The sequence below is a fragment of the Somniosus microcephalus genome, chromosome 1, assembly GCF_052327205.1.
Source record: "Somniosus microcephalus isolate GS21.2 chromosome 1, FLI_Smic_1.0, whole genome shotgun sequence".
In the NCBI taxonomy this organism is placed as follows: Eukaryota; Metazoa; Chordata; class Chondrichthyes; order Squaliformes; family Somniosidae; genus Somniosus; species Somniosus microcephalus.
Genome location: NC_140987.1, coordinates 335,694,385 through 335,708,662, shown reverse-complemented (window position 1 = coordinate 335,708,662; position 14,278 = coordinate 335,694,385). Strand labels below are relative to the sequence as shown.

The 14,278-nt window shown below is 50.7% G+C and overlaps 1 long non-coding RNA gene across 1 annotated transcript in view; it reads right to left on the bottom strand.

Annotated features, from left to right (window-relative positions):
- LOC147124919 (uncharacterized) overlaps positions 1-13,849 on the bottom strand; it is a 38,789-nt gene extending 24,940 nt beyond the window's left edge. Inside the window, exon 1 of the long non-coding RNA XR_015079226.1 lies at positions 13,769-13,849. This is a non-coding gene — a long non-coding RNA (uncharacterized LOC147124919). The remainder of the gene's footprint in view (positions 1-13,768) is intronic.
- Between the last annotated feature and the right edge of the window lie 429 nt (positions 13,850-14,278).

Here is a 14,278-nt window from a genome sequence, read left to right as displayed (position 1 = left end):
ATGGGTTAGGATGGAATTGGCATAATATTGCAAAGAATTCCATTAATTTCTGCGTATGAATGGAAGAAGACAAATAGATTATCACAATTAGATAGACACACACACAAATATTAACTGCTTGAAGGGTGAAGTGATAAAATATTAATTGCTGAAGAGTTGGATATTGTAATAGTTGAAGCATTAATATTTGATTTAATTATACAATTTGGCCAGAAATATTTCCACTCCACAAAGTGATCTCAGTGAGTCCACCATTGCACCTTTCTATGAGGTTTGCTACTTGCAAAGTTAAATGTGAAAAGGACAGGAAAGACCATCTGGTCCATCAAGTCCATCCTATCAGGCAAGGTGCAGCCCCATACACCATTGACCCAGAGCCCCCTCCCCACCCTGAGTCACACAATCTCCTGCCCCCCTCCCCACCCTAGAGTCACACAATCTCCTACCCCCCTCCCCACCCTGAGTCACACAATCTCCTGCCCCCTCCCCACCTAGAGTCACACAATCTCCTGCCCCCTCCCCACCCTGAGTCACACAATCTCCTGCCCCCCTCCCCACCCGAGAGTCACACAATCTCCTACCCCCCTCCCCACCCTGAGTCACACAATCTCCTGCCCCCTCCCCACCTAGAGTCACACAATCTCCTGCCCCCTCCCCACTCTGAGTCACACAATCTCCTGCCCCCTCCCCACCCTGAGTCACACAATCTCCTGCCCCCTCCCCACCCTGAGTCACACAGTCTCCTGCCCCCTCCCTGCCCTGAGTCACACAATCTCCTGCCCCCTCCCCAACACTTAGTCACACAATCTCCTGCCCCCTCCCCAACACTCAGTCACACAAACTCCTGCCCCCCCTCCCCACCCTTAGTCACACAATCTCCTGTCCCCTCCCCACCCTTAGTCACACTGGACGGACCACCCGGCATCGACCTCAGTACTGGCTACAGACATGACAGTGGCACACCCAGCCCAGTCGATCCCGCAAAGTGATCCTCACCGTCATCTGGGGAATTAGGAGAGATGTCCCAAATACTAGTCAAGCAACAACCTGACATAGTCATGCTCACAGAATCATACCTTTCAGCCAATATCCCAAACTCCTCCATCACCATCCCTGGGTATGTCATGTCCCACTGGCAGAGAGATCCACCAGGGGTGGTGGCACAGTGGTATACAGTCAGGAAGGAGTGGCCCTGGGAGTCCTCAACATTGACTCCAGACCCTATGAAGTCTCATGGTTTCAGGTCAAATATGGGCAAGGAAATCTGCTGCTGATTACCACCTACCGCCCTCCCTCAGCTGATGAATCAGTACTCCTCCATGTTGAACACCATTTGGAAGAAGCACTGAGAGCAGCAAGGGCACAGAATGTACTCTGGTTGGGGGACTTCAATGTCCATCACCAAGAGTGGCTTGGTAGCACCACTACTGACCAAGCTGGCCGAGTCCTGAAGGGCAGAGCTGCCATCTGGGCCTGCGACAAGTGGTGAGAGAATCAACACAAGGGAAAAACCTACTTGACCTCGTCCTCACCAATCTACCTGTCGCAGATGCATCTGTCCATGACAGCATTGGTAGCAGTGACCACCACCCAGTCATTGTGGAGACGAAATCCCGTCTTCACACTGGGGACACCCTCCATCGTGTTGTGTGGCACTACCACTGTGCTAAATGGGACAGATACAGAACAGATCTAGCAGCTCAAAACTGGGCATCCATGAGGCGCTGAGGGCCATCAGCAGCAGCAGAATTACATTCCACCACAATCTGTAACCTCATGGCCCGGTATATCCCTCACTCATATATCATTACTATCAAGCCAAGAGACCAACCCTGGTTCAATAAGGAGTGTAGAAGAGCATGCCAGGAGCAGCACCAGGCATACCTAAAAATGAGGTGCCAACCTGGGGAAGCTGCAACACAGGACTACATGCATGCGGAAAAGAGGAAGCAGCATGCTATAGACAGGGCTGAGCGATCCCACAATCAACGGATCAGATTAAAGCTCTGCAGTCCTGCCACATCCAGTCGCAAATGGTGGTGGACCATTAAACAACTAACGGAAGGAGGAGGCTCCATGAAAATCCCCATCCTCAATGATGGTGGAGCCCAGCATGTGAGTGCAAAATACAAGGCTGAAGCGTTTGCAACCATCTTCAGCCAGAGCTCCCGAGTGGATGATCCATATCAGCCTCCTCCTGAGGTCCCCACCATCACAGAAGCCAGTCGTCAGTCAATTTGATTCACTCCACTTGATATCAAGTAACGGCTCAGCGCACTGGATACAGCAAAGGCTATCGGCCCCGACAACATCCCGGCTGTCGTGCTGAAGACCTGTGCTCCATAACTAGCCATGCCTCTAGCCAAGCTGTTCCAGCACAGCTATAATACTGGTATCTACCCGACAATGTGGAAAACTGCCCAGGTATGTCCTCACAGAAATCACAGAAATCACAGAAACCCCACAGTGCAGATAGAGGCCATTTCGGCCCATCAAGCCTGCACCGACACATATCCCACCCGATCCCCGTAACCCCTATACCAACACATAGCCCACCCTATCCCCGTAACCCCACGTATTTAATCCCCCTAACACTAAGGGTCAATTTATCACAGCCAATCAACCTAACCCGCAGATCTTTGGACTGTGGGAGGAAACCGGAGCACCCGGAGGAAACCCACGCAAACACGGGGAGAACGTGCAAACTCCACACAGACAGTCACCCGAGGCCGGATTCGAACCCGGGTCCACAAAAAGCAGGACAAATCCAATCTGGCCAATTACCACTTCATCTGTCTACTCTCAATCATCAGCAAAGTGATGGAAGGTGTCATCGACATTGCTATCAACATTACTCACCAATAACTTGCTCACTGATGCCCAGTTTGGGTTCCGCCAAGACGACTCGGCTCCAGACCTCATTACAGCCTTGGTTCAAATGTGGACAAAGGAGCTGAATTCTAGAGGTGCAGTGAGGTGAGAGTGACTGCTCTTGACATCATGGCAGCATTTGGCATCAAGGAGCCCTAGTAAAACTGAAGTCAATGGGAATCAGGGGGAAAATTTTCCACTGGCTGGAGTCATACCTAGCACAAAGGAAGGTGGTTGTGGTGGTTGGAGGTCAATCTTCACAGCCCCAGGACATTGCTGCAGGAGCTCCTCAAGGCAGTGTCCTAGGCCCAACCATCTTCAGCTGATTCATCAATGACCTTCCCTCCAACATAAGATCAGAAATGGGGATATTCGCTGATGACTGCACGGTGTTCAGTGCCATTTCCAACTCCTCGGATAATGAAGTATTCCATGTCGGCATGCAACAAGACCTGAACGACATTCAGGATTGTGCTGATAAGTGGCAGGTCACATTTGCGCCACAGAACTGCTAGGCAATGACAATCTTCAACAAGCGAGAGTCTAACCACCGCCCCTCAACATTCAACGGCATTACCAACGCCAAATCCCCCACCATCAACGTGCTGGGGGTCACCATTGGCCAGAAACTTAACTGGACCAGCCACATAAATACCGTGGCAACAAGAGCAGGTCAGAGGCTCGGTAATCTGTTGCAAGTGTCTCACTTCCTGACTCCCCAAAGCCTTTCCACCATCTACAAGGTACAAGTAAGGAGTGTGATGGAATACTCGCCTGGATGAGTGCAGCTCCAACAACACTCAAGAAGCTCGATGTCATCCAGGAAAAAGCAGCTTGCTTTATTGTAATGTGTAATGAGATAGGATTAATTAATTATCTCATAGTAAAGGATCCTCTAGGGAAGAGTGATCATAGCATATTAGAATTTCAAATTCAGTTTGAGGGTGAGAAACTTGGGTCTCAAACTAGTGTCCTGAACTTAAATAAAGGCAATTACAAAAGTATGAAGACAGATTTGGCTAAAGTGGACTGGGAAAATAGCTTATAGGGTAAGACAGTAGATAAGCAGTGACAGACATTAAAGGCAATATTTCATAACTCTCAGCAAAGATATATTCCAGTGAAAAAGAAAGGGGGAGAAATTCGGTATTGCTCTGTTTGGGGTGCAATTATCGGCCGGGCGCAAAGTTTAGCACCTGCTGCTAATTATCGCCTCTGACTGCAAACTTGGCTTCTATTGTCCCTGGAGGTGATTAGAGTGCTAAATCAGGCGCTACACACCTCTCAAGGCGCTAATGCCAAGGAGCGAGGAGCTACCTCAGAGCGGTGGCGAAGCTCAGGTGATGTCAGTCAGCAATGGAACACAGACACACTGGCGCCAGCCAGTTCTTAAAGGGGAGGGTTGATCTTGCTCTCCATCCACACCCTGCTCATTGCAGCCATGAATCTTGGCCTGGAGAGACCTGTACATCAAATCTGCTGGAAAGAACAATAGAGAGGCCCAGGGAAAGAGCTCAGTGTGCAGCCCCAAAGTCTCTTCTAAATCGATGCAAGGAAAGTCAAATCAAACTGAACCTGCAAAGTGCTGCTCAGTACCCAAACCTCCTTCACACAGCATTGAATCTCTCCAGAAGTCTCTCTTTCTCTCTCAGAATGCGTGGTGCAAAAATGTCGCTGAAAAAAAAGGCAGGAAGCGGTCGCCTTTAAATAGTGCTCCCTCAGTCCCGTCCCAACTGCAAAATGCTCCCCTCAACCTGTTGTTACTAGCGGCAGGTGGTAAGGCAGGGGGCGCCACTCAATATCCGGTCCGGGGCACTACCAGGGCGTTGCACGTTTGACTGACGTCACGATCTATGGGCGCAGGAGATCATGCCGATAGTGTTTAGCGCCACTGCAAAATGTCTGGTCAATTTTGCGAGCACCGCAAACATCACTGCGCAAGGGCGCTAGGTGCTTTGCACCCCATTATCACCCTTGGGCACTAACGGGAGGTGCAAACCAACTAAATATTTCCCCCAAAGACTCTAAGAGAAGAATGAACCATCCGTGGCTAACTGAGGAAGTTAAGGATGGTATCAAATTAAAAACAAAGACATACAATGATGTGAAAATTAGTGATAGGCCAGAGGATTGGGACATTCTTAGAAACCAGCAAAGGACGACTAAAAAAAAATATAGTAAAGATAGATTATGAGAGTAAACTCGCAAGAAATATAAAAATAGACAGTAAGAGCTTCTAAATGTATATAAAAAGGAAGAGAGTAACTAAAGTAAACTTTGGTCCCTTAGAGGATGAGACTGGGGAATTAATAATGGGAGACATTGAACAAATATTTTGTACCGGTCTTCGCGGTAGAAGACACTAAAAGCATCCCAGTAATAATAGATAATCAAGGGGCTAAAGGAAGGACGGAACTTAAAACAATCACCATCACTAGAGGAAAAAGTACTAGGCACACTTATGGGACTAAAGGTGGACAAGTCCCCTAGACCTGATGGCCTGCATCCTACGGTCTTAAAAGAAGCAGCTGCAGAGATAGTGGATGCATTGGTTGTAATCTACCAAAATTCCCTAGACTCTGGAGAGGTCTGAGCAGATTGGAAAACCGCAAATGGAACACCCTTATTCAAGAAAAAAGGAGACAGAAAGTAGGAAACTATAGACCAATTAGGATAACATCTGTCATTGGGAAAATGTTGGAATCCATTATTTAGGAAGTAGTAGCAGGACATTTAGAAAATCATAACACTGTCAAGTAGAGTCAGCATGGTTTTATGAAAGGGAAATCATGTTTGACAAATTTGCTAGTGGTCTTTGAGGATGTAATGAGCAGGGTGGATGAAGGGGGACCAGTAGATGTAGTGTATTTGGATTTCCAGAAGGCATTCGACAAGATGCCACATAAAATGTTGCTGCACAAGATAAGAGCTCATGTGGTTGGGGTAATATATTAACATCGATAGAGGATTGGCTAACTAACAGGAAACAGAGAGTAGGGAGAAATGGGTAATTTTCAGGTTGGCAAACTGTAACTAGTGGAGTGCCACAGGGATCAGTGCTGGGGTCTCAGCTGTTTACAATCTATATTAATGATTGGATGAAGGGACCGAGTGTACTGGAGCCAAATTTGCTAATGATACAAAGCTAGGTGGGAAAGCATGTTGTGAAGAGCACACAAAGAATATGCAAAGGGATATAGATAGGTTAAGTGAGTGGGCAAAAATTTGGCAGATGCCATATAATGTGGAAAAATGTGACGTTATCCACTTTGGTAGGAAAAATTAAAAAGCAAATTATTAGTTAAATGGAGGAGACTACAAAATGCTGTGGTACAGAGGGATCTGGGTGTCCTTGTACATGAAACAGTCAGCATGCAGGTACAGCAAGTAATTAGGAAGGCAAATGGAATGCTGCCTTTATTGCAAGGGGGATGGAGTATAACTGTAGGGAAGTCTTGCTGCAACTGTACAGGGCATTGGTGAGACCACACCTGGAGTACTGCATACAGTTTTGCTCTCCTTATTTAAGGAGGGATATACTTGCGATGAAATATTCCATTCATCACTCATCAGTATTTCTCTGCCTGTGACTGTGGTTGGTTTCAGTTTCATTTCCATTGTATTGTACTGTGTGTAGGGCTCTGCCCATACCTGGCTCCTATGTAAGCTGGCCCAGCCTGCAGCACATCCAGTATGGCAGACCTCTGGATGGGAGATACATTCTCCTCTGTGTGTTACCTTCTAAGTCAATAAAAGCCTTGTTTTGTTTCGCTAACATCGAGTCTCGGATTTATTGAGGCACATCAATTTTATTGACTTAATTTTCAACACAATGGATCAACTCTTGAAACCCGAATGTTTGGATTTGGACCAGCATGCTTCGGACGCATCGGCACGCTTCGGACACTGGTTTATGTGTATGGAATTCTTCCTGGACAATTCCGCAGCCGTCAAAGACGCTACGGACGCTGCGAGTATGAAACTCGGAATTCGGCGGAATTGGGTAAGCCACCGGGTTTACCCCCTCATCCAAGACGCCGACACGTACCCGGCCGCCTGCGACATCTTAAAGGCGCATTACCAACAGCCTACAAATGAGGTGTATGTTAGGCATCTGCTCGTTACTCGCGCACAGCGACCTGGGGAATCGGTGGAGGAGTTCCTAGGCACTCTGAAAATGCTTGGCAAAGACTGCAAGTGCCAAGATGTAAAAGCCGCAGTGTACACTGATGAGCTTGTTCGCGATGCCTTTATCACAGGCCTCAGCTCCACTTACATCCGGCAGAGACTGCTGGAAAAAACGGGATTGGACCTGAAACAGGCTGCGGACACAGCATGATCCCTGGATGTGGCCCAGAGAAACTCGGACGCCTACTCTTCAGCCCGCGCCGTCCACGCCGCCACGTGTGCACCAAGGGCGCCACCATCTTGGAAGGCATCTTCCCCGCCCGGCAGCCCGACACCGTCGGGGCCCCGCTCTCCCCCCAGAAGCCCTACGACAGCCGCGACGCGTCAGGGACCCAACTGCTACTTCTGCGGGCAGCCAAAGCACACCAGAAACCTGTGCCCAGCGAAAGGCACCACCTGCTTTAAGTGCGGTAAGAAGGGACACTTCGGGAAGGTGTGCAGAGGGAACCCCGCCGGAAAACCCGCCACCACCGCGTTTGCGCCATGGGAGCGGCCATCTTGGACACCATCTTGCCCGACCTCGTGGGGTCCGCCATCTTGTGAGCAGACAGCGTGGACGCCATCTTGTCTCGATCAGGGCCCTACAGTGGCATCGGTCACAGTGGACCAGACCAGGCCGCACCCGCTATCCAAATCAATGGTGGACATCGAGGTAAATGGGTGCAGGGTTAAATGTTTAATTAACAGTGGAAGCACGGAGAGTTTTATCCACCCTGAACTGGTACAACAACTCTCCCTAAAGGTGGTACCTACTCGGGGTACCATCTCTATGGCTGATAAAACCCAGACATCGACCATTATGGGTTACTGCACAGTACAATTGTCCGTTAACGGAACTGTATACGATAATTTTAAAGTATTAATCATGAAGAATCTATGTGCGAGCGTGATCTTGGGCCTGGATTTCCAGTGCTACCACCAAAGCATCACGCTCAATTACGGTGGGTCCCAGCCGCCCCTCACAGTGTGCGGTCTGGCTACCCTGAAGGTAAAGACGCCTTCGCTATTCGCGAACCTTACACCTAACTGCCGGCCAATAGCGACCAAAAGCAGGAGGTACAGCTGGGAGGACAGGCGGTTTATCGCGACCGAGGTAGACAGGCTCCTGAAAGAGCGCATTATTGAACGCAGCAATAGCCCGTGGCACGCCCAAGTGGTGGTGGTAAGGGGTAGCGAGAAGAAACGGATGGTGATCGACTATAGCCAAACGATCAACAGGTACACCCAACTAGACGCCTACCCGCTACCCCGCATATCAGAAATGGTGAACCAAATCGCCCAATACCGGGTGTTCTCCACCATCGACATCAAGTCAGCGTACCACCAGCTCCCTATCAGACCAGAGGACCGCCCGTACACCGCCTTCGAGGTGAACGGACGCCTCTACCAATTCCTCAGAGTCCCCTTTGGGGTGACGAATGGGGTCTCGGTCTTCCAGAGGGAGATGGACCGCATGGTCGATGACCACCACTTGCAGGCAACCTCCCCCTACCTCGACAACGTCACCATCTGCGGTCACAACCAGCAGGATCACGACTCGAACCTCGAGAGGTTCCTGAAAACCGCACAAAAACTCAACCTCACCTACAACGAGGACAAGTGCGTTTACAACACCACACGCCTCTGCATACTAGGCAGCGTGGTGGAGAATGGGGAAATCGGACCAGACCCCGACCGATTGCGCCCCCTACGGGAGCTGCCCCTGCCCAACACTCCCAAAGCCCTGAAAAGGTGCCTGGGGTTATTTTCTTATTATTCCCAATGGGTCCCCAACTACTCCGACAAAGCCCGCCCCCTCTTGAAAGCATCCTCTTTTCCGCTCTCTGCTGAGGCCCATGCCGCCTTCAAAAGCATTAAGCAGGACATTGAGCGGGCCACGCTACAGGCAGTGGACAAGAACACTCCCTTTCAAGTGGAAAGTGATGCGTCTGACTTTGCCTTGGCGGCCACCCTCAACCAGGCGGGGCGGCCCGTAGCTTTCTTCTCGAGGACCCTCCAAGGGCCCGAGATCAGACACTCCTCCGTAGAAAAGGAGGCCCAAGCCATCGTGGAGGCAGTGCGCCACTGGCGCCACTACCTAGCCGGCAAACGGTTCACCCTACTTACCGACCAGCGGTTGGTAGCGTTTATGTTCAATAATAAACAGAGGGGGAAGATTAAAAATGATACGATTCTTAGGTGGCGGATCGAGGTCTCCACCTTCGATTATGACATCATTTACCGGCCAGGGGCCCTTAACGAATCCCCCGACGCCCTCTCACGAGGGATGTGTGCCAGCGCCACCGGGGATCGGCTACAGACCCTCCACAATGACCTCTGCCACCCAGGGGTCACGCGGCTGTTCCACTTCATAAAGTCCCGCAACTTACCCTACTCGATTGAGGAAGTTCGGTCCCTGACCAGGAACTGTCGCACTTGCGCTGAGTGCAAGCCTCGGTTCTACCGCCCAGATAGAGCCCACTTAATCAAAGCTACACGGCCCTTTGAGCGGCTCAGCTTAGATTTCAAGGGCCCCCTCCCGTCCGTCGACCGCAATGTTTACTTCCTGAACATTGTGGACGAATACTCTCGTTTCCCATTTGCCTTCCCCTGCCCAGACATGACCAGCGCCACGGCCATTAAATGCCTCAACAGCCTGTTCTGCCTGTTCGGTATGCCAAGCTACATCCATACGGATAGGGTGGCATCCTTCATGAGTGAAGAGCTACGCCAGTACATGCTGTCCAGGGGGATCGCCACGAGCCGTACCACCAGCTACAACCCCCGGGGTAACGGTCAAGTGGAGCGAGAGAACGGAACAGTATGGAAAGCAGTCACTCTAGCTCTAAGGACCAAAGGCCTCCCTATCTCCCGCTGGCAGGAAGTCCTCCCAGATGTGCTCCATTCGATACGGTCACTATTGTGTACTGCCACTAATGCCACGCCTCACGAGCGAATGTTTGTCTTTCCCCGGAAATCCACCTCAGGCGTATCCATGCCGTCATGGCTCTCCACCCCAGGTCCGGTATTCGTGCGAAGGCATGTGAGGGGCCACAAGACGGACCCTCTCGTGGAGTCAGTGCACCTACTCCACGCCAACCCCCAATACGCGTATGTCCGGCACGCCGACGTAAGGGAGGACACCGTGTCCATAAAAGACATCGCCCCAGCCGGTAACAACAACAACCACAACAACAGCAGCAACAACGACCACAGCAACTCTTACCCACCCACTACTCTTTCATCACCCCCGGAAGAACATCGGCCAACGGTACCCCCACCAACTACCCCTTCAACAACCCTGGCGGCACCCCCGGCAGAGACCCAGGAGGCCACCGGGGACACCCAGCCGACACCCGCGGCACCACAACAGCCACGTCGGTCGCAGAGGACTATCAAACCCCCGAACAGACTAAATCTATAGAAGGGGTGAATGTGATGAAATATTCCATTTATCACTCATCAGTATTTCTCTGCCTGTGACTGTGGTTGGTTTCAGTTTCATTTCCATTGTATTGTACTGTGTGTAGGGCTCCGCCCATACCTGGCTCCTATGTAAACTGGCCCAGCCTGCAGCACATCCAGTACGGCAGACCTCTGGATGGAAGATACATTCTCCTCTGTGTGTTACCTTCTAAGTCAATAAAAGCCTTGTTTTGTTTCGCTAACATCGAGTCTCGGATTTATTGAGGCACATCAATACTTATTATGTCCGTGTGTAATTGAGACACGGACTGCAGGAGTTGGCTATAACAGGTCTTTACTGAGTGGAGACAAACTGGAACTAACTATGCAAAGTTACTACACAGGCTTATAGACAGGGGTGGTCACTACTGGTACTGCAGTATACAGGGGCTGCAGAATATAGTTCCTTCTGCAAAGTGCATACACTACAATACTTGCATTGGAGGCAGTTCAGAGAAGGTTCACAAGGTTAATTCCTGAGAAGAAGGGGTTGTCTTATGAAGAAAGGTTGAGCAGGTTGGGCCTAAACTCAGTTGAGTTTAGAAGAATGAGAGATGATCTTAATGAAACATTTAAGATTCTGAGGGGGCTTGACAGGGTAGATACAGAGAGGATGTTTCCCCTCATAGGGGAATCTAGAACTAGGGGGCATAGTATCAGAATAAGGGGTTGCCCATTTAAAACGGAGAGGAGGAGGAATTTCTTCTCAGAGGGTTATGAATCTTTGGAATTCTCTGCCCTAGAGAGCCGTGGAGGCGGAGTCATTGAATATATTTAAGGTGGAGGTAGATAGATTTTTGAACGATAAGGGAGTCAAGGGTTCTGGGGAGCAGGCAGGGAAGTGGAGTTGAGGCCAAGACCAGTCAGCCATGATCTTAATGAATGGCGGAGCAAGCTCGAGGGGCCAAATATCCTACGCCTGCTCCTATTTCTTATTGGCACCCCATCCACCACCTTAAACATTCACTCCCTCCACCACTGGCATACCGTGGCTGCAGTATGTACCATCTACAAGATGCACTGCAGCAAATTGCCAAGGTTTCTTCAGCATCACCTGCCAAACCCGCGACCTCTACCACCTAGAAGGTCAAGGGCAGCAGACGCTTGGGAACACCATCACCTCCAAGTTCCCCATCAATTCACACACCATCCTGACTTGGAAGTATATTGCCGATTCTTCATGGGTCAAAATCCTAAATCTCCCTAACTAACAGCACTGTGGGAGTACCTTCACCACATGGACTACAGTGATTTAAGAAGGCGGTTCACCACCACCTTCTCAAGGGCAAATAGGGATGGGCAATGAATGCTGGCCTTGTCAGCGACGCCCAGATCCCATGAACAAATTAATAAAACAATCGCCTGCCCCCTCCCCACCCTGAGTCACACAATCTCCTGCCTCCTCCCCACCCCGAGTCACAAAATCTCCTGCCCCCCTCCCCACCCCGAGTCACACAATATCCTGCCCCCTCCCCACCCTGAGTCACACAATCTCCTGCCCCTCCCCACCCTGAGTCTCACAATCTCCTGCCCCCCTCCCCACCCTGAGTCACACAATCTCCTGCCCCCTCCCCACCCTGAGTCTCACAATCTCCTGCCCCTCCCCACCCTGAGTCACACAATCTCCAGCCCCCTCCCCACCCTTAGTCACACAATCTCCTGCCCCCCTCCCCACCCTGAGTCACACAATCTCCTGCCCCCTCCCCACCCTGAGTCACACAATCTCCTGCCCCCTCCCCACCCTGAGTCTCACAATCTCCTGCCCCCCTCCCCACCCTGAGTCACACAATCTCCTGCCCCCCTCCCCACCCTGAGTCACACAATCTCCTGCCCCCTCCCCACCCTGAGTCACACAATCTCCTGCCCCCCTCCCCACCCTGAGTCACACAATCTCCTGCCCCCTCCCCACCCTGAGTCACACAATCTCCTGCCCCCCTCCCCACCCTGAGTCACACAATCTCCTGCCCCCCTCCCCACCCTGAGTCACACAATCTCCTGCCCCCTCCCCACCCTGAGTCACACAATCTCCTGCCCCCTCCCCACCCTTAGTCACACAATCTCCTGCCCCCTCCCCACCCTGAGTCACACAATCTCCTGCCCCCTCCCCACCCTTAGTCACACAATCTCCTGCCCTCTCCCCACCCTGAGTCTCACAATCTCCTGCCCCCCTCCCCACCCTGAGTCACACAATCTCCTGCCCCCTCCCCACCCTTAGTCACACAATCTCCTGCCCCTCCCCACCCTGAGACACACAATCTCCTGCCCCCTCCCCACCCTGAGTCACACAATCTCCTGCCCTCTCCCCACCCTGAGTCACACAATCTCCTGCCCCCCTCCCCACCCTGAGTCACACAATCTCCTGCCCCCTCCCCACCCTGAGTCACACAATCTCCTGCCCCCTCCCCACCCTGAGTCACACAATCTCCAGCCCCCTCCCCACCCTGAGTCACACAATCTCCTGCTCCCCTCCCCACCCTGAGTCACACAATCTCCTGCCCCCTCCCCACCCTGAGTCTCACAATCTCCTGCCCCCTCCCCACCCTGAGTCACACAATCTCCAGCCCCCTCCCCACCCTTAGTCACACAATCTCCTGCCCCCTCCCCACCCTGAGTCACACAATCTCCAGCCCCCTCCCCACCCTGAGTCACACAATCTCCTGCCCCCTCCCCACCCTTAGTCACACAATCTCCTGCCCCCTCCCCACCCTGAGTCACACAATCTCCTGCCCCCTCCCCACCCTTAGTCACATAATATTGTGGAGAAGCACAAAACAGTGAAAAGAAAACTGTTCCTTTCTGATCCCTTTCGACAATGCAGGAGACTACGATAACTTATTAATCCTACTATTATCAACTCTCCAAAACTTGCCCTCTTGAAGTAGAAATGTTCTCGCTCAGGAACTTTTGAAATACTGCAGCGTATCCATATTCCTTGCACGCATTGGTGATCTATTCCAAAGGTTGTTGACTATGGAAAGCAATCATTTCTCTTAGTGGACTATTTCCTAAAGTAATTTTGGGATTATCCATTAACTTCTAAACTCTCCAGGTGAACATAACTCTCTCCACAACTTGACCCCTCTGTTGGAACAAACTGCAGGATCAGGGGTTTTTCTAGTTGGATGGTAATTGTACGTATAAACCAAGCAGAAATTATGAAACATTTCAGTTTTCTTTTCACAGAAAATTTCTGCCGCCTGCACATTAGCTCCTGCTTGGGGTCTATATTTGGAACAACACAGAGGGGAAAGATACAGAAACAGACCTGATTCTACAGAAGCCCCTAACCGTCTGCAACTCCTTGCTACGTCCGAGATGTGAAACTTTCAGGGAAAAATTCTGTTTAATTTGTAATCAATGACGCTGACACTCGACCGCCGTTCTGGTGTCCTCCCACCGTCACTTCAGTGGGAGCCAGCAACTCAACCGGGACCCAGACACGCCGGCTCACAGTGTATCTCTCTTAATTTCTTTGCTCTATTTCTGGGTGTTTTTTGTTTAAATCACCTTGGATTCTATCCAGCTGTCTGTTTTTTTACTGTTAATTCTTCTAGTGTTGCACTGTGCTCTCTCAAGTTTGACCTGGGTTCCTCAGTGTCGTGCTTGTTGTAGGGAAGTTCCTATAAGTAAAATTTCCAATTTCTTTTCTTTGCACTGTGATTCTAACCTCCTGTATAATTAGCACTTTCTTGCTCAACTGTTGTGTGAACTCCAATTCTTTCCCAGTTAGCGGTTGCTAGCTCTCTTTGCGCTGACTGTTGTTTGAATTCTGTTT